Below are 25,823 nucleotides of genomic sequence, written 5' to 3'. Positions count from 1 at the left end.
ACTTTCCTAACTGTTTCTCTAAGGTAATACTGACAAAAGAGGTTTGTCTGTTCTATTCTTTATTCTTTCCTTCTCTTTTTAGGCATCTACATTTTAAAAGACATCCATTTTCTCACTACTTCATGCTAGACACTCTTAATCCCCACAAGATGAGTACTATTAATTTTTACTTGACAGTTGAGTAAATAGAAGTCCAGAGAAGCTAAGTTATTTCTCCAGTGGCACATAACTTATATGTAGCTGAGTCAGAATATAAAATGACATTCCCTGTTTTTCCTTTACCTGGATCATAAAGAAATACATATAAATAAATACGTAAATACAGAAATACATATATATAAAAGTTACAACATGAAAGTGATGTTAAAAGCCAACCTTCCATCTAGTTTCTATTTAGATTTTAAAAACATACAGTAATGAGTGAAAAGGGAAAGATGTACATTCCAACAATGCAGAATCCTTAATTTTTGTGATCTTATTATTGTAACCTTATCATCCACAGATAAACCTTACATTTTATGACCTTATCATTCCTTAATACGGGCTATGCCGAGTAGTACGGAGAGTCTAGATGCTGGACTTCTTAATAATAACTATCGCTTTTCTGAAAACTTCAGTTGCTCATTTTCATTCAAAATAATGGTGGAAATGTAAATTGATACAGCCACTACGGAGAACAGTATGGAGGTTCCTCAAAAAACTAAAAATAGAACTACCATATGACCCAGCAATCCCACCCCTGGGCATATACCCAGAGAAAACCATAATGCAAAAAGACACATGCACTCCAATGTTCATTGCACCACTATTTACAATAGCCAGGTCATGGAAGCAACCTAAATGTCCATCAACAGACGAATGGATAAAGAAGATGTGGTACTTGTATACAATGGAGTATTACTCAGCCATAAAAAGGAACGAAACTGGGTCATTTTTAGAGACATGAATGGACCTAGAGAGTGTCTACAGAGTGAAGTAAGCCAGAAAGAGAAAAACAAATATCATACACTAATGCATATATGTGGAATCTAGAAGAATGGTATAGACGATCTTATTTACAAAACAGAAGTAGAGACACAGACGTAGAGAACAAACGTATGGACACCAAGGGGGAAAGGGGTGGGTGGGAGGAATTGGGAGATTGGGATTCACACATACACACTATTGATACTATGTATAAAGTAGATAACTAATGAGAACCTACTGTATAGCACAGGGAACTACTTAATGCACTGTGGTGACCTAAATGGGAAGGAAATCCAAAAAAGAAGGGATATATGTATATGTATAGCTGATTCATTTTGCTGTACAGGAGAAACTAACACAACTTTATAAAGCAACTATACTCCAATAAAAATTTAAAAAAATTTTAAAAAGCGATGAACAATACGAAAAATAAACCATCCAGAAAACAGTTTTGCGAGGAAGTTAATAAAATGAGCCCTGTGATAACAAGTGGACCCATATCTTTTACTTTCATGATTAATTTAACCATTGTTGCAGCTGAAACTTTGGTGCAGCCTTCTAACCATCTGCAAAAGCTAGAAAAATCTGGGGTTGTCAAGTACTATGCAAATCGATGACCACGCCCTGCTCCTCAAATAGCTTCTGGAAAATGAATGGCCACACTGCTATGTCTTGTCATCAAAGAGCATTTGATTAATATAGTTCCTCCTTACAAAGATGACCAACACTTGATTATATGAAAGGTATTACTAAATGCAGAACCTAAATATATCCTATGTAAATGAAGACACCCCAATGAGGTATAGTTATTTATAGGCAGCAATTACCTGAGGCCAACACACTTTCTCCTCAAGCTAAACTCTGATTTCAAATCTCTTTACTTTTGCATAAGCAAATTGCTAGTGATGGTCCCACAGCAGCCATAACTTGGCTTTTTTCATAGATGCTGTATTTTATAACCACCTTGCACTTATCACTTTATTACGCTGCAATGCAAGCTTAGATATAGAATGACGGTGCTGAGGGAAGTTACAGGTTGGAATGCGTTGGTTTATGTGTATGTAAATTCTTAAAGATAAGGCCATACTAATGATCGATGCACTTTATTTTTCAGTTGCTTAAAGAGTAGTGCATTATTGATCACTATAAAAAGTGAATTGATTTTGATACACATGACAACATTTCACTGACTGCATGCTCTCAACCGTGCGTGTATTTACAATGTTGCACACTGGATATGTTGTCACAGATGCTGGGTGGGATTCTCTAGTTGAGACCTCACTACCACTATATACGGTTATACAAACTCCTTAGGTATTTTCAGGAATTTGTGCATCCTTTAAATTCAATTTTCAAAATGGCTAAATGTGTAAAAGGCTTTGGTGAATCACTGCTTTCCCATGACCTCCACTTTGCCTCTTAGACCCGGGGAGACAGCAATAAGCAGGATTCTCCGACCAAAGCCTATTCATCTGCAAATTGGGAGAATAATGGGCTGACTTGAGAGTTAAATAAGTTAATGAATGCAAATTGCTTAGGAAAATGTTTGATCCTAATTTGTACATTAGGTTTCTTTCATTCGTAGTCGTTTAATATTAGTGTTGGTATTAACACATTCTTATCACTGTTATTAAAAAGCCAGGACTTCCCTGGTGGTGCAGTGGTGAAGAATCCGCCTGCCAATGCAGGGGACATGCGTTCGAGCCCTGGTCCGGGAGGACCCCACATGCCGCGGAGCAAGTAAGCCCGTGTGCCACAACTACTAAGCCTGCGCTCTAGAGCCCGCGAGCCACAACTACTGAGCCGGCATGCCACAATGAAGCCCACGTGCCTAGAGCCCGTGCTCCACAACAAGAGAAGCCACCGCAATGAGAAGCCCGTGCACTGCAATAAAGAGTAGCGCCCACTCACTGCAACTAAAGCCCGCGTGCAGCAACGAAGACCCAACGCAGCCAAAAGTAAATAAATTTAAAAACAAATACATTTTTAAAAAAAGTCAGTCATTTTCATTAACCTAAATTGAGGAATGATAAATAAGGTTCCAATGGTCTACTTACTGTCAAGATTAATTGATAATTTGTATCTAGGAATAAAAATACAGTTAACAGTAGGGTGTGTTGGTTAAAAGTATTGGATGTGGTACCAGTCAGAACTAGATTTGAAACCAGTGACCATCAGATAGTAGCTGTGTAACTTTGTAAAGGTAGTAAAAAGCTTTGTCAAAAAAGTGACTCTCTGTATGAGTTAGCTCCCCTGAAAAATTGGGATTGATAATATTACCAATTCAGGACAATTTTTGAGAGGGTTAAATGAGAAACTTGCAATTTTGACACAGAGGAATCACTCATATGAGTGTGGGAATAGATGTATCTATGTACATGTATACATGTATCTATACATATATAGATGGCAGATCATAGATTTTTTTTAATAAATTCATTTATTTATTTATTTTTGGCTGCATTGGGTCTTCGTTGCTGCTCACGGGCTTTCTCTAGTTGTGGCGAGCGGGGGCTACTCTTTGTTGCCGTGTGTGGGCTTCTCACTGCGGTGGCTTCTCTTTGTGGAGCACGGGCTCTAGGTGTATGGGCTTCAGTAGTTGTGGCTCGCGGGCTCTAGAGCACAGGCTCAATAGCTGTGGCACACGGGCTTAGTTGCTCTGGGGCATGTGGGATCTTCCGGGACCAGGGCTCGAACCCTTGTCCCCTGCATTGGCAGGTGGATTCTTAACCACTGTGCCACCAAGGAAGTCCCCATAGATAGATATTGACTTTAATATTTTATTATATGTTACTACATATCTTTTTTAAATGCTAAAATCTGTTTCCAGTTGAATTTTAAAAAAGAAACAATCCTGACTATGTATCCCTTTTATTTAAAATAAATATATAAGCATTCCCAAATTTGTGACTCAGAAAAAACATATCTCATAAGTTAAATGTTAATAATTTTGTAAACCCGCTATAGCTTAAGAACCGTATTTTCTCCCATATATACACATGCATACACATATATACACAATATATATGTGAGTATGTATGTGTGTGTATACACATACATACCATTAACTCCATTGTGTTTTTTATAGTTTGATGGAAACCAAGAAGAAGCTAATTCTCTAGGGCTACTGTATAGCTTTCTTTTATGTTAATTCTCCATCTGTTTTAATTACTCTATTACATATAAGTGAGGTAACTGACTAAATTTCCCTTACCAAATAGAATAGTTAGTAATCGTTAAATCTTAAATGAAAGCATATATCTGTGCAAATTATAATAAACCCAGGATAGTTGAATATAATGCATTTATTAATCTTTTCTTATTTCATGTCTTATGAAAATCTCCAATTTTGTGTTAAATATTGTAGTTTAGTTAATGATCACTAAAAGACAAACTAAAACAACAACAGCATAACATCCTGAGTTTCTCATTATTATTTCTTTCTTCTTGTATGGATATTTAAGAAAATTTGGGGAGCATATTCTCTCTCTCTCTCTCCTTTTTTTTTAACTGTTAAACTACCTTCCACATTCTTGGAATAGAGCATAAACAAAACCAAAACCTTTCTGCTTGCTTATTTTTGTCTATTATACATTATAACTGGTCTTTAATTTCTCATATTTTCTGCCTTTTCAATGAAATTATTTAATATTGTATTTAGAAATTCTAAAGGACAAAGATGATTTAGTATATTGCCATAATCTTAGATACTCATATACTTGATTAACACAATGTTTAAAAATTGGAAAAAATGCATAATGTGCTTCAATCCCTAATGACAACTGTAAAGTGTCTCTCCTGTGTGCCACCCTGCAGTCTTTAAAATTTTTTGCTAAATAAAAACAATATTCAATGTTTCAAGATCTCTTTATTTGTTCATGTTTTTTTACTTAATCAAATTACCCACCCTTATTGCAAAAATATGTACACATTACAGAATTTTGTAAACTAAATTGTGAAAAACTCCCTATTCTTTCTTTTTTTTTTTTTTTTTTTTTTTAAAATTAATTAATTTATTTACTTATTTTTGGCTGTGTTGGGTCTTCGTTTCTGTGCGAGGGCTTTCTCTAGTTGTGGCAAGCGGGGCCACTCTTCATCGCGGTGCGCGGGCCTCTCACTATCGCGGCCTCTCTTGCTGCGGAGCACAGGCTCCAGACGCGCAGGCTCAGTAATTGTGGCTCACGGGCCCAGTTGCTGCGCGGCATGTGGGATCTTCCCAGACCAGGGATCGAACCCGTGTCCTCTGCATTGGCAGGCAGACTCTCAACCGCTGCGCCACCAGGGAAGCCCCCCTATTCTTTCTTAACCCCTCGACTCAAGAGTGAAAACTGGTAACACCTTCTACGTATCCCTCTAGAACTCTTATTGTATATGCAACACTGGAAGATAAATAGACACACATCATCTTACTAAACTAGGCTTTAGTCACATTTCTATGCACTGTTCTTTATTTCATTTAATAATATGGCTCAGAAACTCTTCAATGGAGATATAACTCAATTTTCTCCAAGGATGCACAATATTCCACAGTTTGGGTGCACCAAAATGTATACGGCCAGGCTCTATTGTGATGGGCATTCAGGATGATACCTGTGTTTTCCTATCACATACAATGCAGTCAAGTCTATCCACATATGTTCATCTTCCTGAGTGTGTGTCCTAGCTGGGCTTCTCCAGAAAACAGAGCATGAGGCCAGCTTTACACTGATACCTTATTAGGAGGTAAAGTGCCAGCGCACGAAGAATGAGGGAAGAGAGAACAGAGTATAGAAGGCAGGGAAGGGCTTCCCTGGTGGCGCAGTGGTTGAGAATCTGCCTGCCAATGCAGGGGACACGGGTTCGATCCCTGGTCTGGGAAGATCCCACATGCTGCGAAGCAACTGGGCCCGTGAGCCACAATTACTGAGCCTGCGCATCTGGAGCCTGTGCTCCGCAACAAGAGAGGCCACGACAGTGAGAGGCCCGCGCACCGCGATGAAGAGTGGCCCCCACTTGCCACAACTAGAGAGAAAGCCCTCGCAAAGAAACGAAGACCCAACACAACCCTAAATAAATAAATAAATAAATAAATAAATAAATAAAATTAAAAAAAAAAAAAAGGCGGGGAAGCAAAGGCGAGAAGAGGGTCCATGATGAAACCAGCCCAGACAGCCCTTGGTTGTGTGAGACTTCTCCAGACAGGCTGCGTACAGCTCCATCCATCAGAACACCCCCGTGCGAGGAAGGAGAGAGAAATTGAGTGGATGGCTCCCTTCCATCTCCAATGTATCAAGCATTGTCTCAGAGTCCCCAGTTGTGTCACCTCATCCCTTTGGGCCAGATCTCATGCAATGCAGGCATGGGGGGTGGGGGGGCTTCATCTGGATCCAAAGTGGCCAGGAGACCAGAGTCTCCGTGGATGCTGTGGGGTCTGGCAGGGGTGTCAGAGGCTGCACTGCCCCTGGGGGGCAGGGACAGTCAACGGTGTTGGGAAGTGGGAGGAGGCACCAGCCGGGGGTGGGAGACCGTGAGGTGGAGGGAATCTCAGAAGGCATATAAATAGTGTGGGAAAAACACTGAATGAGTATTTCTGTAGGGTTGAGTCCTAGGAAAGGAACTGCAGGGTCCAGAGGGATGAACATGGTTAGTGTGACAACTTCGAAGGTTCATATCACTGTTTCAGGAAATTTCAATTTTCCATTCCAATATATATGTTGGTTTCCTTCATAGTCTTAGATTTTCCTACACTTCCAGCTTGGCATATTGATATAAATGGCATTTCTAAAGCCCAACAGGTATGCTCAACCCTGACCAATTTATCTACCACCACGAGTCTTAGTAGAGCAGCATCTCCAGCCAAGTCACAAAGAGAACACATCAGATCCAATGCCTGTGCATCTGTAAATGGATGGTCTTATGGGCATCCAACACAGTGTTGTGTTTTTGGTTTTGTTTATTATTATTATTATTCTGTAATGCAAAGATCGGATGGTTCTCATGGGCAGTTTGAAAGCCATCACATCAACACACATAGCAAACAACTTTTCTTTAAAAACAAAATACTAAAATAAAATATAAATGACTATACCAAATCATCTCAAAGAGCAGCTTAACACACAATTTGTGCCATTCATATTATTTGTAGAGAATCTTCTTTTTCCTCTTTTGAGATTCTACCCTTTAATTGTACACTTGTGGCTAGGAAGGAAAGGGAGTTTGTGGCACCCTTACAAATGTAAATGTTTTTAAAAAATGGTAACTCCTAGTTTCTCCAATGTCTACCATTTCTTAGAAAGTAACCAGATGAAAATAATTAATATGCCAAAAAGACATATTTTGGCATGGCAAATTCTGCTTCCCTACAAAGCCATCACTTATATATATATTTTTTAATTTCCAAAATTTCTGCAGAACCCAAACCATATGACAAAGAGTTTTCCTTTTATTTAGAATGGTGATGATAACTTACGTGTTTGTGTTGGAAAACATCACCTTAGTAATTTCCTTAAACCCTATAGCAGAGTAACAAGTGCAACAAGTGATTGACAGTTAATTATTTGGTCTTAATTATGTTTATGTTGCCACTTAGTTGAGGTGTAAAGACTTATGCTCATTTAAAAAGACTTAATTAAGAGGTGGGAGTTGAAAAATCATTACTTACAAAAATTAAATCAATTTTTAAATATTGTAAAAGTAATATATCAATTACACAGGCCTTCAGTTGGTCATCCAAAGAGGGGAAATCCAGGAACTCCTCCCTGTGATCAAACCATGCATACCAGAATTTTCTTACCTTTATGAAACAAGCCAACATTTTAACACTTACTTGATATTAGGTGATATTAAGGCATTATTGGTAAGTCTGTAGCGCTGTGTCTGATTTGTGAACTATATTGCCTGTGATTTGCTTTAAAATGATATGAGATGAGGAAAAAGGATAACCAATAGTCAATACTTTGGGTTAGGTGGTGGGTATTTTGTATAGGTTTAAAATTCACTCAGATCAAAAGTTCTTTAAAAATGTCCAGAAACTCTTTTCTCTCCTTCACATTTTAGATCCATTCCAGAGTGCTGTGGATGTGTGTGTGTGGTGTGTATGTCTGTGGTGTGTATGTCTGTGTGTGGTATGCATGTCTGTGTGTGGTGTATATGTCTGTGTGTGGTGTGTATGTCTGTGTGTGGTGTGTATGTCTGTGTGTGGTGTATACATATTCACACATGTGCACAATGTCTGTGTGTGGTGTATACATATTCACACATGTGCACATGAAGGCACTCAGTGGGACAGAGATGAAAGCTCTAGAGTTGTATCTAGAGAATGTTTACTTTGGAGAAAATTTTGAGATAAATTTTATTTCCTGAGGGTGGTCTTAGTGGGGTCAGAAATGACCAAACTTTTATGTACTATCTTAGCAGCATCTGGTAACATAGGATACCTCAAAGTTACTGACAAGAAACAATTCAATTTCTTTCAAGGCTGGAACTCCTACTAAGCAATCAATACATCCATTCATTCATCCACCCATGTTTCCATCCAACCATTCAGGAGACACTTACTGACAATACAGTGGTGAACAAATCAAAGCAAATCAATATTTGAATCTCTTACTTCAAGGAGCTCACAGTCTAGAAAAATATAGATCACCTATTTTGTAGAAAGTCATGCTATGTTGGGAGTTTGGATCACCACAGAAGGGTGTTGTTATAAATGGCCTAATAGCTTACTCCCAATAAGGATGCTTTGCTGAAAAATTCTTTTAACAGGTATGACTTTTAGAAATGGTAACTGGAAAGAAGGAAGGAAGGGAGGGAGGGGAGAAAGAAACAATGAACAACGTCAAGGGATAAATGTGCAATCTTATCTTGAATAAATAATAACTTAACGTGTGTTGTGATTTTGTTATCCATCTATCCATCTATCCATCCATCCATCAATCCATCTACTCAACTATATATCTATCCATCATCTATCTTTGTCTTAAAACTCTGACATAAGCAGTCACTGCATAAGGTCTTTTTCTACAGTATTCTGCAAACCTTTATCATTTTCCAAGTGGCCTCATGTCTATATAACTACAAGGAATGAACCATGAGCATGTGTCATTTGTATCACTAAAAGAGTCACATTTATTGGACAAATTTTAGCTGAAGCATGTAATTTACTATCTTAAATTGTTTTCTACAATCTAACCTTTTATCTGGATTGTTTATCAGTATATCAACTGGTATAAGTCTAAGCATTCTTTTTAAATACAAAAAGGAAAAGAAGGGGATGGTGGGAGAGATTTACTGTCAAATGGCCTCTTTTCACTATGTAGAAAAGCAAAGAGCTAGCAGTGACTTTACTTATTTTTAAATTACATCTAAATTCTTAATGCCTTAACATATGTGTGTATATGTATAATTATGCATATGCATATATATAATTATGAACCAAATAAACATATTTGGAGTTAGAACCTGGATAATTTGTAATTTTTTCAATAGATTTTAGTGGATAAATCTTCCCACAAACTTTAATTTGTCCTCTTTGATCTTTTTTCTGTTCTCTTTATTCTTTTTCTCCTTCATTTTCTTCCTTCCCTCCCTCCCTTCTTCCTTCCTTCGTTCCTTCCTCCCTTCCTTCTTTCCGAAGGAAATGTGCCTTAATACTAAGATTCACAGCAAGACCTGATGTCTTTCTTCCCTTCATTGTAGGGTGCTAAGTGCTCTGCCTACAGATCTTGAGGATTCTCATTCCTTTCTCTGTATAGTAGTACTCTAACAACTCAAATTAAAATAAGCATAAGAATCATAAAAGAACAAACTTTACACCCTGTCATCTGACAACACCCAAGCTCATTGACTCTCACTTTGAAAATGTTTTGGCCTTGGAATATGTGACAGTTGTTTCATATTTTGGAATTGAACAGTGACCTGTTTTCTTTTATCAAACCCATTATTTCACTGATATGAATTACTAAACGCAGGTTTTATCTTAAATTTGATTAAAGTGCGAAGCAATTTATATCTGTTTTGATGTAAAGAATCTCACTGGAGCAACTCCATGAGATGAAGCTTTGGCATTTGTCTAGCGCCATCTACTGCCCAAGTCCAGCAGAAGCATGGATCTCATTCCCCTAATTGGAAGCTTATAGTGCTCTACATTGTAGCTTAAATAGTTGGCAACAGGATGATTGGAAAAAGACAAAGTAGAAAAGAAAAAAAAAAAAACGGGAAAGCTAAGTAGTGGTAAACAAAAGTAGAGAAAAGAGACTAAAATACTCACAGAGCCACAGAAATACACTCAAATAAACAATCATAAACTTAGAGGTTAGGAACCTCTAAAAAATAGTGCTTTTGTATATATCAGCATTCTCACACACACACACACACACACACACACACACACACACACTTAAAGGATAGATGAAAGATATTTAATAAATATCTAGTAAATCATTTTTTTAAGTTTCAAAGAAGAAATTACTTTATTAACAGGGAACCATATTTTTGTATTTCTTCTGAATAAGATTATTATTATTCTAATATAAAGTAAAATGTTAATATTTCAGTGAAAAATAATCGATCTATTGAAATATGTTAGAAAAGTACCCTACAGTATAATGATTATAACAAAAAGTACAGTCAGTTCAGCTTGGTTGGAACAATGGCAAAATTAGGGAATACAAATGGTTGTCAGACCTATTCCCCTGCTGGGTAATAACAGGAATTTAATGAAATATGCAGGCCAGTTTTAGAACTCGGAATTCAAGTCATCTATTACTGTGATAAAATTTTACCCTCCACGACAAGATAATTCATACGCAGCCATCATTGCTTCTTTAAAAGGGAGTTGCATTCACTGGCAACACAATTCACTTAGAATCTATTAAAAAATACAGTACGTCCCCTATAAATGAACGAGTTCCATTCCGAGAGTGCGTTCGTAAGTCCAATTTGTAAGTCCCACAAAGTTAGCCTAGGTACCCAACTAACACAATTGGCTATATAGTACTGTACTGTAATAGGTTTATAATGCTTTTCACACAAATAATACATAAAAAACAAACAAACACACAAAAATAAAGAAAACAGTTTCAATCTTACAGTACAGTACCTTGAAAACTACAGTAGTACGGTACAACAGCTGGCACACAGGGGCTGGCATCGAGTGAACAGGCAAGAAGAGTTACTGACTGGAGGAGGGAGGGGAGGTGGGAGATGGTAGAGCTGAAAGATCGTCAGCAATAGGAGACGGAGGGCAAGCTGCAATTTCACTCACACCTGACGTTGATGCCACAGGTTCTGATTCCTTGCTGGATTCAATTCTATCTACCCTCTTGCTTCCAGACATCCTGGGCTTGAAATAAAGAAACTGTACTACTGTACTCTATACAGTACCATAAAGTACAGAAAAGCACAACCACTTGTATAGGATGCATGCATGTGACAATGTACGCCAGACATGTGAACTAACTTACGTGACTGGACATGCGAACACACGTTCTCATCTTTGAAAGTTTGCAACTTGCAGGTTCGTATATAGGGGACTTACTGTAATTGTGCAAGAACTTACACCTCTTGGAAACACAGAACAGTCAAGATATACAAGTGGCCTATTTTTTGTCAGGATCTTTATTTCATGTAGATTAAAAACACTTTTATAGTAGTTATGCTTAGTTTTTTTAACTAGATTTCTTTGAACTAGACGATGTGTGATGTGCAAACATTGAAAGAAGTCAACATATTTCAGTGCTTCCTCCATTCTAACTGTACAAGAAAGCTTATTCATATACACCTTTTTTTAACGTAGCAAACCAGCTGATAATTGGTTTTTTAGCAAAGTTCAACAAAATATCTTATATTTCATGTGTGTTTATATTGGTAAGTTCTCCTGCTGTGCGAATTTCTCAGATTACACTTGTGACCCCTCTCCTCTGTGCCGACTGTACCAGTTTACATTTGACTCATTTTTCAGTTTTCTGAGAGTGTTTTTTTTCTTTCTTATATCTAAATTAGTTCATTTAATAGGACTTAAGAATGAGAAGCAATTAGCAGCATTGTAGGGAAGGATGAACAAAAAGGTAAAGAATAAATTACTTTGAGGAGGTTGACTTTCTCCTAATTCACATGCCAAAAAAATGCTTACACACATTATATAAACTTAGGACAAAAATAAAAATTAAATATATGGGAAAAAGATCAAAGAGTTTCACAGAAAAAAAATAAAAGCTTTCCTCTTTATTTGGAACTTAATTTTAACAGCCCTGTTTCAAATTTACTGCGCTGTGACTTCCATTTATAGAGAATTAAGTTTTTCTCTTTATCATCCTCTTGTTTATCACACCACATACTTTACACTCAAAGCTTTGCCTGCTGATAACGGCACTTGAATAAGAGTGGAGTGTAGCTGAATAAAATATGAAGCTAAATCTACAGAGATGTATACAAAAAGATCCCAATGTGTAGCCAGAATTTTGAGTAATATAAGAAATGCAAGATGCATTGCATTTTCTAATTCTATATGAATGAAAGTTCAAAGAAGTCAGGTTTCTTTACATGTTCTTTTATCTAAGGAACTACAGGGGAAAAAGGGAATAAGTGAAATAATCTACTACCATTTAAATACCTTCTTCAAAGAAGAACCCAAACTGGCTATGTGTTTGTACTTGACAAGGGTTCACTTCACCCTCTATAGAGCACAGTCTAAGGATGTGGTGTCTCAAATCTTTTAACTAACAGATCTACCTTCTTTGCTCCAAGTGAAAATCTATAAACAACCAAATTGTTCTAACCAACACAGCTTTGGGAATGAGGGAGAGACCATTGTATTTAAGTGGAAAAAGGAACCACTTCAGTACAGAGATACTGAAATCCAGACACACACACCTGCTTATATCATGCCCCTGTTCAAAAACACTACCTGTTAATATCCCATCAGAGCATTAAAAAAATCATTTAATTTCTGTGGGTTGCAAATCCCTAGAAAATGCTATCATTGTCCAAGAACAGTACCAGCTATTCTTATGTGTCCTGCAGAGTTTCCTCTGAAGTTGGGTCTAAGAAAATTATCTGTGAGTGAATGGTTTACTTTGGAGGTGATACTGAGAAACAGTAGAAAGGAAGGGTCAGGAGAGCCAAGCAGAGAAACGGGGGAGAAGAAGCAAATGAATGGTGATTATTAGGCAACTTAACCCCGTGGGCAACTGGAGCTCACTCTCACTGGAAAACTGGGCAAAGAGCAGGACTTACACCCCAGGGTCATCCCGCTTGAGAGGAGTCTACGGCCATATAGAGAAATGTATCTTCATTTTCTAAAAAGTATGAGAAATACATAAAAAGTGACCTCTGCAGGAAGACAGGTAGAGGGAAGATGGTGTAGAATCATGATTTCTTGAAAATATTATTCTACTGACTTTGTGCATACCTTTGCTGTATACATTCCAAGAAATTAATTAAATGATGGTTATACAAATCACCATACAAAGAGAGTATCATTTTCACCACAAGTTAGAGAAGCTTTTAGCATTTGTTTGGGGGGAACTTTCATTACTGTGTAAGGTCTTCTCTTCTGGGTTTTACACATTTTTAAAATTTCAGATAGCACACAGTGTGCCTTTCACTTAGAATGCCCACAGTGAATTGGTTGATTTTAAGATCAAAGCTCAGATCTGAAAATCAGTACAGAGGAGGAATTTGTTAATATGTCACAGGGAGCTGAGGATGAGAAGACACGACCTAGACACACAAGAGGGTGATGAAGTTCCAGGCAGAGGGAATAATAATTGTAGAGAGGGCTAATTAAGGCAGAGCGTGTGCGCTGATGGAGGCACAGGATGTATGAAAGATACGATGTCAGGATCTGAGAGCACAGTTCAAAGGTTAAGGTGATGTGATTTAACCTAGTAGACACCAAGCAAGGTTTATAAACAAGAATATAATGTAATATTTACATTTTGGAGCAAGCAATATGGTGGCCGCATAGAAAACGTACCCAAGGAAAGAGAAAATGGAAGCAGGGAGAAATCGGTGAGAAACCTACCGTAATATTTCATGAGAAGAAGTGAGGATCTCAACTAGTGGAGTGATTGAGAAGACAGAATACACGAGATATTTTCAAGAAATGTGCATGAGATATATTTGGTAGGACGTGAAAGACAATTAACGTCAGAGTCAGAGGAGGAGAAATAGTTATCGCTAACTGAACGAGCCGGCATGGGTCACTGGCTAGACCACATGATTAACTGGTATGGTGGAAAAAGACTGGGAGCAAATTTGGGGAATGGGGATAAGATTATAGGGGCCACTATGACACTGGAAACATGAATCTGTAATTCATGGTGGATGTAAGAGGCAGAAATACACAACTGGAATTTGTTTACATGGACCTAAGTTTAATTTCCAGGGAGATTCTATAAAACAAGAAGAAAGTAAAGGGAAAGACAGCACAGAAGAGCAACATGATTCAAAGAACTAGCATGAGCAAATCTGGCCAAGAGAAAAGAGAAACAGGAGACAATGAGGTCCGAGTAAAATGAGCATTTGAAAGGGGAGCTGGGGTCTGTAATGTCACAGAATACAGATTTCCTGTGTTAAGGCGGGGGTCGGTGGAGGTGAATGTTCTATTTAACAAGCAGGACATCACCTAACGTTCTCAGAATTATGGTTCTTATCTTGGGGACTATCCACACTAGACCTTGCTTCTCCTTGAGGCTCCTTCCCTTTGCTTCAAAAAGTAACATATCTGAAATCATTCACTGACTGATTTATTTTTGGATTTAAAATTAATTTTTTTACCTTTCTGTTGGACTTTTTAGTTTTAGCAGTTGTAATCTGACGCATCTGGTCTAAGAAACCCCGCTTCTTTCTGTTTGAAGATGTTATGATATGTTTCCTAGGCGCAGAGCTGAATTCCTCTTTCAGGAGATATTTAAAAGAACACACTGTGCTCACATTTTAGAGATATCCGTTTTGAAGTGTTTACGAAAGGATGGAAAAGATGAGGTGAGCTTTGGGGATCTCATACAACACACTGACTCAGTTTGCAATTCATCAACCACACAAAGAAAGCCAAATGTACTTTCCCTGAGCACGCAAGCCAGTTGCTGGCTTTGGAAAGAGAATGCATTAGAATGTTGTCCTGTCCCTTTATAAACATGTCTGATGATTTGATCATGTTGTTTGAAAAGAGAGAGGCTTCCTGTCGCATTGCTTTACCCATGAATTCTCACCTACAGGACGACTGCCTTTAAATGCCACCTTTCCTGCCTTTCCCATCCTCTGAAATCTTCTTTTTAAAAGAGACACAACCTCTTGTGTTCCCAAAGCTCACACTGTCTGTATTGGATTTTAGATTTGCTTACTTTGAAGTGTTCTAGGACAATAATTGGAAATGGAGATGGATAGGCTCTTTTCTGCTGTGCCTGTGGTTGCCACTGAGTTGTCTATAAATATCCCACGTATATATATGGTAAGACAATTTGAAACAATTTTGCCTTCAATGCATTCTTTTCTTTTGTGGCACTTCCTTCCTGAAAACAGAATTAAGTTTTAATTTTTGTTGTCATTCTTGTTACAAAAAGCCATTCCTTATTTACTATCCTTGCCCTTATTAAACACCCTTAATGAGTCAGGAACCCAGATTCTATTCCTGAAACCAATAATAAAGTCCTTCTTTGCCTTTCCACCTGTCCAAACATTTCCATTTTTCAGGGCTCGGTTCCCAACTCTTTTCCTAGAGGACTTTGCCAGCTACACCAACCCATATTGATCTAACCCTATTAATAGTGTCATTAGCATTTAGAATCTAAATTAATTAAATTAGAATTTAATCATATTTTACTTTTAGTCTCTAGATTCAGCAGTTCTCCTTGTGTGCTATGTGAATAATATGTTGTGCAGAGGCCCATTTTAGTAATTCTCACTGAATTATCAATATTTGTATCTCTCTATGAATTCATTACTAGACTGTTCACTCCATAAGGACGATGACTATATTTTATCTTTGAATACACAGTAACTAATATACTATAGGTACTTGACAACTATTTAGTGAGCAGGTAAATGAATAAATAGCTGAAAGAGTGTATCTAGCATATATCTCTAAACCTAGATATCATCTACCTACCTATCCATCCATCCACCCATCCATCCACCCACCTATCAGATATCTATCATCTCTCTCTCTTCCTGTCTATCTATCTATCCATCTATTAACTATCTATCTACCTACCTATCATCTACCTGTCCATCCATCCATCCATCCACCCATCCATCTATCAGGTATCTATTACCTCTCTCTTCCTATCTATCTATCCACCCATCTATCCATCTATCTATCCATCCATTCATCCATCTATCTCTCCACCCATCCATCCATCTATCTCTCCACCCATCATCTATTTAGCTATCTTGCCTCCTACCTACAGCAGGATCTTGCCTACACTGTTAGGCTCTCTGAGGTCAGAAACTAGATGTTCTATTATTTTCTTAATCTCATCCATCCCACAAGATGGCATTTTACAAGCTCAAACTTAATAAATTCATATTTAATTGCTTGATTATATTGGTGAATAAATCAAATCTCTACATGAAGGTCTAAATAAATAAGGTATCCTTTAAGGTCTCTCATCACCCCATCGCACCCATTTGACGTTTGGAGAAAAGAGCACACAGCAAGGGTACACGGTTCGCTACACCACTGCAGTCCACACACTTGACTTTCTCGAGTATTTCATTCCCTACCCGCCTGGAGTAAGTTTATTTGGGTCCTATGATTAAAAGACAAGGTATTGTAATTTGGACATCTTTTTGGTTTGTTATTTTTCAGTAAGTTTTATGAGGAACAAGAAACACTTGATGCTGGGCAATTGTACTTTTTAAGGTAAGAATCAACATTATGTAATGAAAAGAAGGTGGCTTTGGGGTCAGTCAGACCGGGAATGAAATCTTGGCTCTGCCAACATTTCTGTGCAATTCTGGGTAAGTAATCTCTCTGAACTTGTGTTTCTCCACTTAAAAAGTAGAAATAATAAGTCCCCTGTGGCTGTATTATTTTGTGGAATAAACTAGATTATGCTGATAAAGCATGTAGATTTATAAGTGCATGTATTCTCTCGGTCTCTTTGAGACTGGGCAGTAACCTTCAGGACCTGGGGGATTTCTCACGTGTGCTGGGTAGATGACTGCCCTTCAGGTCAACGCTACATCCTTCTCCATGACCTTTATAACCAGGTGAAATGGATTCTCCTGACTCTAGCTTCCAGTTGGCTTGGACCACGCAGAGCGCTGGAGAAGTCTGTAGAGACAGTAGAGAGTGAGCTGGGAGGTTTATTCCCTTGCTTTCCCTCCTGCAGGGTTGAGAAAGGATGACTGCCCTCCTCAAAGGCAGTGACTCCTGTCAATGGCCTTCTCTCTTTGGTGACATAAGCTCACCTTCCCTCTGAGCCCTCAGCCCCAGGACAGAAAAGGACTGCAGGGGTATCCCATTATTCCTGTGTTTCCCACGCTCTGTGCACAACTTCACAGACTCTCCCGAAGTATCCAATTTGACTGTGCTGTCTGTTCCGAGGGAACCAGACTGAAACATCCTTATAACAGAATTATAATCGTTGTTATTTAGAATTCCCTAGACCAGACCCTCCCTGCTCTTTTAAGTATGAAGTGAGGAAAGACCTTTCAGATTCTTTTGACTCAAATATTTGAGATTAAGCACTTGGAAGAAGAAAGGGAGAGATGGGGAGGATGATAGTTTAATGGTAAATTCTGTGACTAGATTAAGTGAAGACAGCTTGTGAGCCAGCAGAGCTAGCTCCCAATTAAACTTCAAAAGCCAACGAGAACAGAAGGGGCAACGACTTAGCTCAGTGTCCTTTACAGTAAGACGGCAACATCTTCTGTGAGAGTGCCATGAATTTCCTGGGAACGCTATAATACGAAATATTTTACAGTAAAACAAAATATTTAACTTAAAAAAAATCAATGTTACATGTGTGCGTTGCTATTTTTCCTTGTAAAAGAATGCCTCCTTTTGTCTTGTAGAACAGTTGTGGACTGCGGCATCTAGCAGGTCAGTATGGTGGATTTTAAAAATAATCAGATAAAAAGGAATGGTGGCATCCAACATAGAGAGAGAAATGATAGATAGATGGATAGACAGATAGATAAAGTTATGAATATATGCATATATACATACAGAGACACAGAGAGCTATAACATTTTTATTTAGAGTTAATTAGCTCTAATTCACGTATCATAAAATTCACTCTTCTAAAGTGTACACTTCCATAGCTTTCAGTATTTTGAATTGCACATCATCACTACCATCTAATTGTGAACATATTTACCACCCCAAAAGAACCCATAACCGTCAGCGGTCAATCTCTTTTCTCTTCTCCATCCAGCCCTTGAAAACCACTAATATATTTTCTGTATCTCTACATTTGCAAGTTCCGGGCATTTCTTAGAATGGAATCACACAGTGTATGGGCTTTTGTGACTTGGCTTCTTTCACTTCCAATAAGGTTTTCAGGGTTCATTCATATTGTAGCATGTATCAGTACCTCCTACCTTTTTACTGCAGAATACTATTCCATTGTGTAGATATACCACATTTGTTTATCCATTCTTCAATTGATATTGATAGACAGTTGTATTTTTTCCACTTTTTGGCTATTATGAATAATGTTTCTATGAATATTCATGTACTAGTTTTTGCGTGGTCACATCTTCTCATCATTTCTCATAGATATATACCTATAAGTGGAATTGCTGCATCATATGGTAACTTTATGTTTAACATTTTGAGAAACTGCCAGCCTGTTTTCCCATGACATTGCTCCACTGTATATTCCCACTAGTACTGAGTGAGGCTTCCAATCTCTTCACATCCTCGACAACTCTTGTTATTACCTGTATTTTCAATAATAGCCATTGTGGTGAATAGTAAGTGGTTTCTCATTATGGTTTTGATTTGCATTTTCCTGATAGCTAATGATATTGAACAACTTTTCAGATGATTATTGGCTGCTTGTATATCTCACTTAGAGCACTGTCTATTCAGATATTTGCCCGTTTTAAACTGTGGTTGTCTTTTTGTTGTTGGGCTGTAATAGTTGTTTATATACTCTAGGTGTAAGTCTCTTATCAGATACATGATTTGCAAAATCTCCCATACTATGAATTGTCTTTTTCCTTTCCTGATGGTGTCCTTTAATGCACCAAATTTAGTTTTGATGAAGCCCTATCTATCTATCTATCTGTCTATCTATGTATCTATCTATCCTTTTTCTTTTATTGCTTGTGCTTTTGCTGTCCTTTTCCCATGATCAAAAAGATTAATGATTGCATTTTCTTTGTAAGAGTGTTATATTTTTGGCTCTTATATTTAGGTGTTTGGTCCATTTTGCATTAATTTTTGTATATTGAGTTGCACAGGAATCCAGCTTCATTATATTGCATGTGGATTCTAGTTGTTCCAACACCATTTGTTGAAAAGACTATTACTCCCCTCACTAAATTGTCTTGGCAGTCATAAAAATCAATTGCCCATAAATGTGAAGGTTTATTTTTAGACTTTCAGTTTTATTCCTTGGATCTATATGTCTACCCTTATGTCAGGACAATACTGTCTTGATTACTACAGCTTCGTAGTAGATATGGCAAGTGTGAATCCTACAAATGCGTTCTTCCCTTTCAAGACTATTTTGAGTATTCTGAGTTTCTTGAATTCCCACATGAATTTTAGTTAACAGTTTGTTAATTTCTACAAAGAACTCAGGTAGAATTTTCATGGGCATTGCATTGAAGTTGTAGCTCAATTGAGGATGTTGCCTTCTTGACAATGTTAAGTCTTCTGATTCCAATTATTTAATTTTTAAAACTATATTTCTTAGTTTTCAGAGTATAAGTTAGAACTTCTTTCATTAAAAGCATTACTGAATTTCACTTTTTTAGAAACCACTGTAAATGGAATTGTATTCTTTAATTTTATCCTCAGATAGTTCATTACAGTGTACAGAAACTCAATGGATATTTGTATTTTTATCTTGTATCCTACAAGCTTGATGAACTTGATTATTAGTTCTGGGTAGATGGTCCATCCTATAAGGGAGAGCTGGATAAAGGGGGAAAGCCCCTGGTCTCTCAGAGACAGTAAGCAAGAATATAACATTCACAACTTAGAGCAGGGATGTGAGCAACGATGGAGGCCTGTCCTCCCAGTGAAATTTTATACAGCGTGACTGTGACCTGAAGACACATAGAGCCCCATAATCTTGGCTGCACTTATTCAGTGTGAAAGTGGATTTGGAGGAGAGGATAAAGATTGTAGTTCAAGTGCCACAGGCTCTAGCTATTCTTAACAGGTAAATATTCTTGAATAAATGTTCCTTCCTTTTCTGTATGCATTTAGAACAATTCCCAATGATTCTAAGTGGGGTTTTTTTGTTTGTTTTGGTTTTGATCACTTACACCAGATATGATTGTTTTGCTGGGGCAGATTCATGGAGTTTCTCATGCTCCCAGGACAGAAATGGAACTCTTCTGGCAGTAACTTTTTTTTCTTTTTTAAATAGGCTTTATTTTTAGAGCGGTTTTAAGTTCACAGCAACATTGAGCATAGAGTACAGAGAGTTCCCATATACCCTGTGCCCCCAGACACGCATGGCCTCTCGCACTGTCAGTATCCTACACTCTACAGTACATTTGTTACAGCTGTTGAACCCACATTCCCACATCATCACCCAAGTGCTTGATATGCATTAGGGTTCACTCTTGGTGTTGGATATTCTGTGGGTTTGGAGGAATATGAACCTAAAAACCCTCTAAGCTCCATCTATTCATCCCTCCCTCCCTCCCCCTTGACCCCAGGCAATCACTGATCTTTTTACTACCTCCACAGTATTGCCTTCGGCAGAATGTCATAGAGTTGGAATCACACAGTATAATCTCCTTAGATTGGCTTCTTTCATTTGGTAATATGCATTTAAGTTTCTTTCATGGCTTTTCATGGCTTGACAGCTCATTTCTTTCTAGTGCTAAACAATATTCCATTTTTTGGAAGTACTGCAGTTTATTTATCCATTTACCTACTGTATCTTGGCTGCTTCTGAGTTTTGCTAATTATGAATAAAGCTCCTATAAACATCCACGCGAGGGTTTCTGTGTGAACAGGTTCTCAAATCCTTTGAGTAAATACCAAGGAGTGCAAATGCCAGATCATATGTTAAGAGTATCTTTAGTTTTGTAAGAAACTGGCACACTTTCTTGCAAAGTGGCTGCACCTTTTTGCATTCCCACCAGCAATGACGAGGCTCCTCATTCCTCTACAACCTTGCCAGCGTTCGAGGTCATCAGTGCTCTGGATTTTGGCCATTCTAGTAGGTGTGCGGTGGCATCTCATTATTTTAATTTGCATTTCCCTGATGACATGTGATGTGAAGCAACTTTCCACATGCTTATTTACCACCTGAATGTCTTATTTGGTGAAGTGACTGTTCAGGTCTTTTGCCCAATTTTTAATCATATTGTTCAATTTTGGTTAACTGGCAACAAACTTTTAATACATAAATATATTTAAAGAAAAAAGTGACATGGCATCTGATGATTAAATATATGATCTATGAATTTTTCATAACATAATTAAGAAATTGAAATGAGAAAATCTAGAATTAAAAGTCAGATATTTAAATGTGGCAGGAGTTTAGGTATTTGAAAAAAATACACAAGAAATATTATTGAAAACAAAGTTGGCAATAAAAAAATGACTTTTTCCATAATGGGCTTAGGAGAGGAAATAAAATTTTACAGCTGAGAAGACATCTATGCTTCACTTACATAAATAAGCATAGTTATATAAGTGACATAGAATTATGTAAACATAATCATTACATTATTCTGTTAAATCAACAGATGTGGGATCTCTGGGAAAAAAGAGAACCTCAGGATGTTCTAAATTTGTGAAGAAACTATTATATTTCTGGTGTGATTAAATCTCTAAGGGAAGATATAATTCAAAATCTTTTTTAAATGGCTAGATTAAAATATCTAACAAAACTACGCGTAGCCCTTTTTTGACCCATAAATCCCACTTCTAGGAATTTACTCTGAAGATATACAGTTTGTCTAAATATTATATATTGAGATATTGGGTCGGCCAAAAAGTGCATTTGGTTTTAAGTAAAAATGAAAGACATTTTTTATTTTCATGAAGAACCTTATTGAACAACATATTCACTAACCGAACGAACATTTTTGCCAACCATATATATATATATATATATATATATATATATATATATATATATATATCCTTGAACGATGGTAGGTTAGGGGCACTGACCCACTGCACACTCAAAAACCACGTATAACTTACAGTCAGCCCCCGTAGCTGTAGTTCCACATCCACAGATTCAACCAACAACAGACTGGGTAGTGCGTCGTATTTGCTATTGAAAAAAATCTGCATATAAGTGGACCTGCACAGTTCAAATCCATGTTGTTCGAGGGTCAACTGTATATAGTTACCATTTACGTAAAAAAGGAATAGGAAAGAAGAAAATATACATATATCTAATTTGTGAAAAGAGAAGATATAAAAATGATAAACCGATAACCAATGAGAATGGTTATCTACACGGGCTTGTTGGGAAAAGTCTGAAAGAATGTCTGAATAGGATTGGGATAGAAGGGATGAGCCGAAAGATATACTTCTCTGAGTATAATTTTTCAATAGCTCTAACTTTTAGTGCTATCGTAATATTTCACATAAGTAAAAATAATAAGACCAACAAGGATGCGAGGGCAACTCAAATTGGAATACAAAGTTTAGCAAATGAACCTTACTGTGTCACAAATGTATAACATGGCTACAACGAGGAGGATGAAGAATGAAAAAAAAATAAGTAAATATACTAACCAAAGTAACTTGGGAAACATTACTTTGACTATAGACCGTTAAGACTGAAAATAAAGACCTATAGACAAATATTGCCCTCTAGTCAGTATGGATTAGCAATTCTTAAGCTTCTTTATATATATTCTATTAGAAAGTGATTGCTGTGCTTTGGATAATGAAAGCCAGGCTTCTCATTGATGGAAAAAGGAGTCACAAATAGGGAAAGAGGGAAGACTAGGATGAGCCCTGCGGGGCTGGATGGCTGTCAGAGACATCAGCGTGAACTCGAGGTTGTAGACAGATAGATGATGGATGTATGGATAGACAGGTAGATAGACTGATTAAAAAAAACCATTATGAGTGTGTTATTTTGTTGGTTTATGTGTACCTATAGCCTAAGTCTGTCTGCTAAGGGGGTCTAGGAGCAATGACATTCTGGTAGCAAAGAGCACGTTTAGCATCCAGACCTTGATTATAAATATCATTCTCCAATAAAATAAACCAGGGTTCCTTGAGGAAATGACTGATTCCAGGGCTGAGCCAGGGGAAGTACAATGAAAACCTGAGACATCTCTTAAGGCCAAAAAGTAAGAAAGTGTTAAAAATAATTATGAGGACATATGTCAAGGGCATGGGAAACAATCTGAAAGAACTCCAAATAGATAAATCTGGTACAATTAAGCAATAAAATAAATAATAAATAATGTTAACCATGGCTTGTAATCCATGCACTAAATCAAATATCCATGAGTCTGTACTCACATAAATTAATAAATGAATGAATGAATAAGTGGAAAGAAGTCAAAAATCTTACTTATAGTAGAATTCCAATAAATATATATCAAAGAAACGATGGAAATAGAAAAGGCAACATTTGGCAAGCACAATGGTACTAATTATTTCAGAGACGCAGCATCAGTGTCAAAGCAAATAGATTAAAGTTTAATGGAAAACAAGATATTTGCGAAGTCTAAAAGTATAGCTCATGATATTTTCATCAATTACGAAGAGAAAAAGTAACTTTAGAGTGGAGAAATCTCATGGAAAAACCCTAACCAAGTGATCAAGACTAACATCACCAGTAATGAAATATCCTAGCATTGCATACCCTCTTAAATAATACAGTTAGACGGGCACAGAATCAGTAATATTATTGCTATAAATGCAGAGACTAAATTTAATCATGAGGAAATATTAGATGAATTCAGATTGGGGGGTATTCTATAAAATAAGTATTCTTCCAATGTGTCAACTTCTTAAAAGGCAAAGAAAAGGCTGAGGGACTGTTCCAGATTAAAGAACCCTTAAGAGTCATGACAACAAATGAGTTCTATCCTGCCTAGAAAATTTGCCAACATTTGAATAAGCTCTGTAGATTATGTAATAGTGTTGTATCAATGTTATCTTTCTAGTTCTGATAATTCTACTGTGATTATATAAGGTGTTATCATTAAGAGAATTTGGACGAAGAGTATTACAAGAATTACTTGTATTTTGCAAAAGCTTCTGAGTCTGAAAAGTTAAAAAATAGAAAAAAAAAATGAATGGCTTAAGGCTACCAGTAGAAATAAGGAACTACAAATATGAGGTTGTTTTTAAACCTGGGGAGAAAAAGGAGTAAAAGTGATGAAAGGAAATTCATCTTAACTAAGCCCTTGGATGTTTAGACACCTTGTATTTCATGTATTCATTCTATAACCCTAATAAGGAATAAAGAAAGAATTCTCTGAGTGCTTACTACATTGAAACTGGAGGGTAGGACCACAGCAATCAGAGCTGCTGTTACCTACTGTCTACAGATGACGAAACAGAATCCCAATGTGTAGTAATTCATCCAGTTCACAGGGATAGTTCTGGAAGAGTCCTCTTTACTGTCAGAATTTATGACACGGTACAATTCAAGTACACACACACACACACACACGTATTGTATATTGGTATTTGAACCAACGGATACATTACATGGTACGTGGTTCCCCCAGAAGTGACAAGGTTAAGTGCTAAATCTTTTTCGACTATTTCATAAATCAGTAACTAGCTCTGAAAATGCAGATTTGTTGGATGACCTACATAAAATTTCATTTTCCCTTAAACTCATTTTAAAGAAAGCATTTCTAGACATCTGAGCAAAAATTTCATGAGTAGGCTTGGTCTCTCTCTGCTCATGATGGAAGAAGACTGCCTTTGCCCAGGTAGCTTATGATTTCGTCAGGATAAAGTGGAGTGAATTTGGTGGGACAAGAGAAGTACAAATACCTATCAGGAAGGTTGAAAAGAAGGAGAGAGAACATTCAGGATCCAGCGGACTGCAGTTAGGAAGACTGCATGGGGGAGGTAGCACCTGGGTGAAAAGCGCAGAGGAGAAATGGACCTCCCCCATGCCACACTGCTTTCATGCACGGTAAATTTCTGTTAATAAATATTTGGACAACACTAGGATGTGTTTTTGCTTTAGCAGCTAATCACAGTTTTTTGAGTTCTAGGAAACATAAACTTTCTGCCACCCCCTTCCCTCCAACATGTTCCTCAGTGCCGGTCACAAGGAGAGAGCCCTGTGGGTAGGGGGACCTGCAAAGGCAAAGAATCAAGGGGAAGTTCTTAGTGTTTTATTTTATTTCATATCAAAAATCATGTTTTAAATTAAGAAACCTCCAAATAAATATGCTGGTGGGAACGGCTCTATTCATTAAATATCCATACTAAGAGAATTAACACAGTAAAAAAAAAATTTCTAGCTTGAGAACTAAGCAAAACCTTCTCCCAGAGCTGTCATTTATGCCATTTTAGGCCTGCTAGCTCCAAGTCAATGGGTTTTCTGAGAACATTAGCTGTAAACGTGACAATTATGTTTCACTATCAAGAGGTGGTTAAAAGTACAATCCTACATCCTTATGCAAAAGAAGAAGAATCTTACAAGCTAAGACACTAGCCTAACAATATAACCTTATGTAAAAGACTAAGGTTTATTAGAGCAAACTTTTTTTTTCAGTCTAGAGCATTT

At 37.2% G+C, this 25,823-nt stretch overlaps 1 protein-coding gene across 1 annotated transcript in view; it reads right to left on the bottom strand.

Annotated features, from left to right (window-relative positions):
* Positions 1–25,823, bottom strand: part of CSMD1 (CUB and Sushi multiple domains 1) — a 1,821,542-nt gene that overhangs the window by 1,704,847 nt on the left and 90,872 nt on the right. The gene's annotated exons all lie outside the window — the stretch shown is intronic.

Source organism: Balaenoptera musculus, chromosome 21, assembly GCF_009873245.2.
Source record: "Balaenoptera musculus isolate JJ_BM4_2016_0621 chromosome 21, mBalMus1.pri.v3, whole genome shotgun sequence".
Lineage (NCBI taxonomy): Eukaryota > Metazoa > Chordata > Mammalia > Artiodactyla > Balaenopteridae > Balaenoptera > Balaenoptera musculus.
The sequence above is the reverse complement of the archived record's forward strand: the minus strand, read 5'-3'. Positions and strand labels throughout refer to the sequence as shown.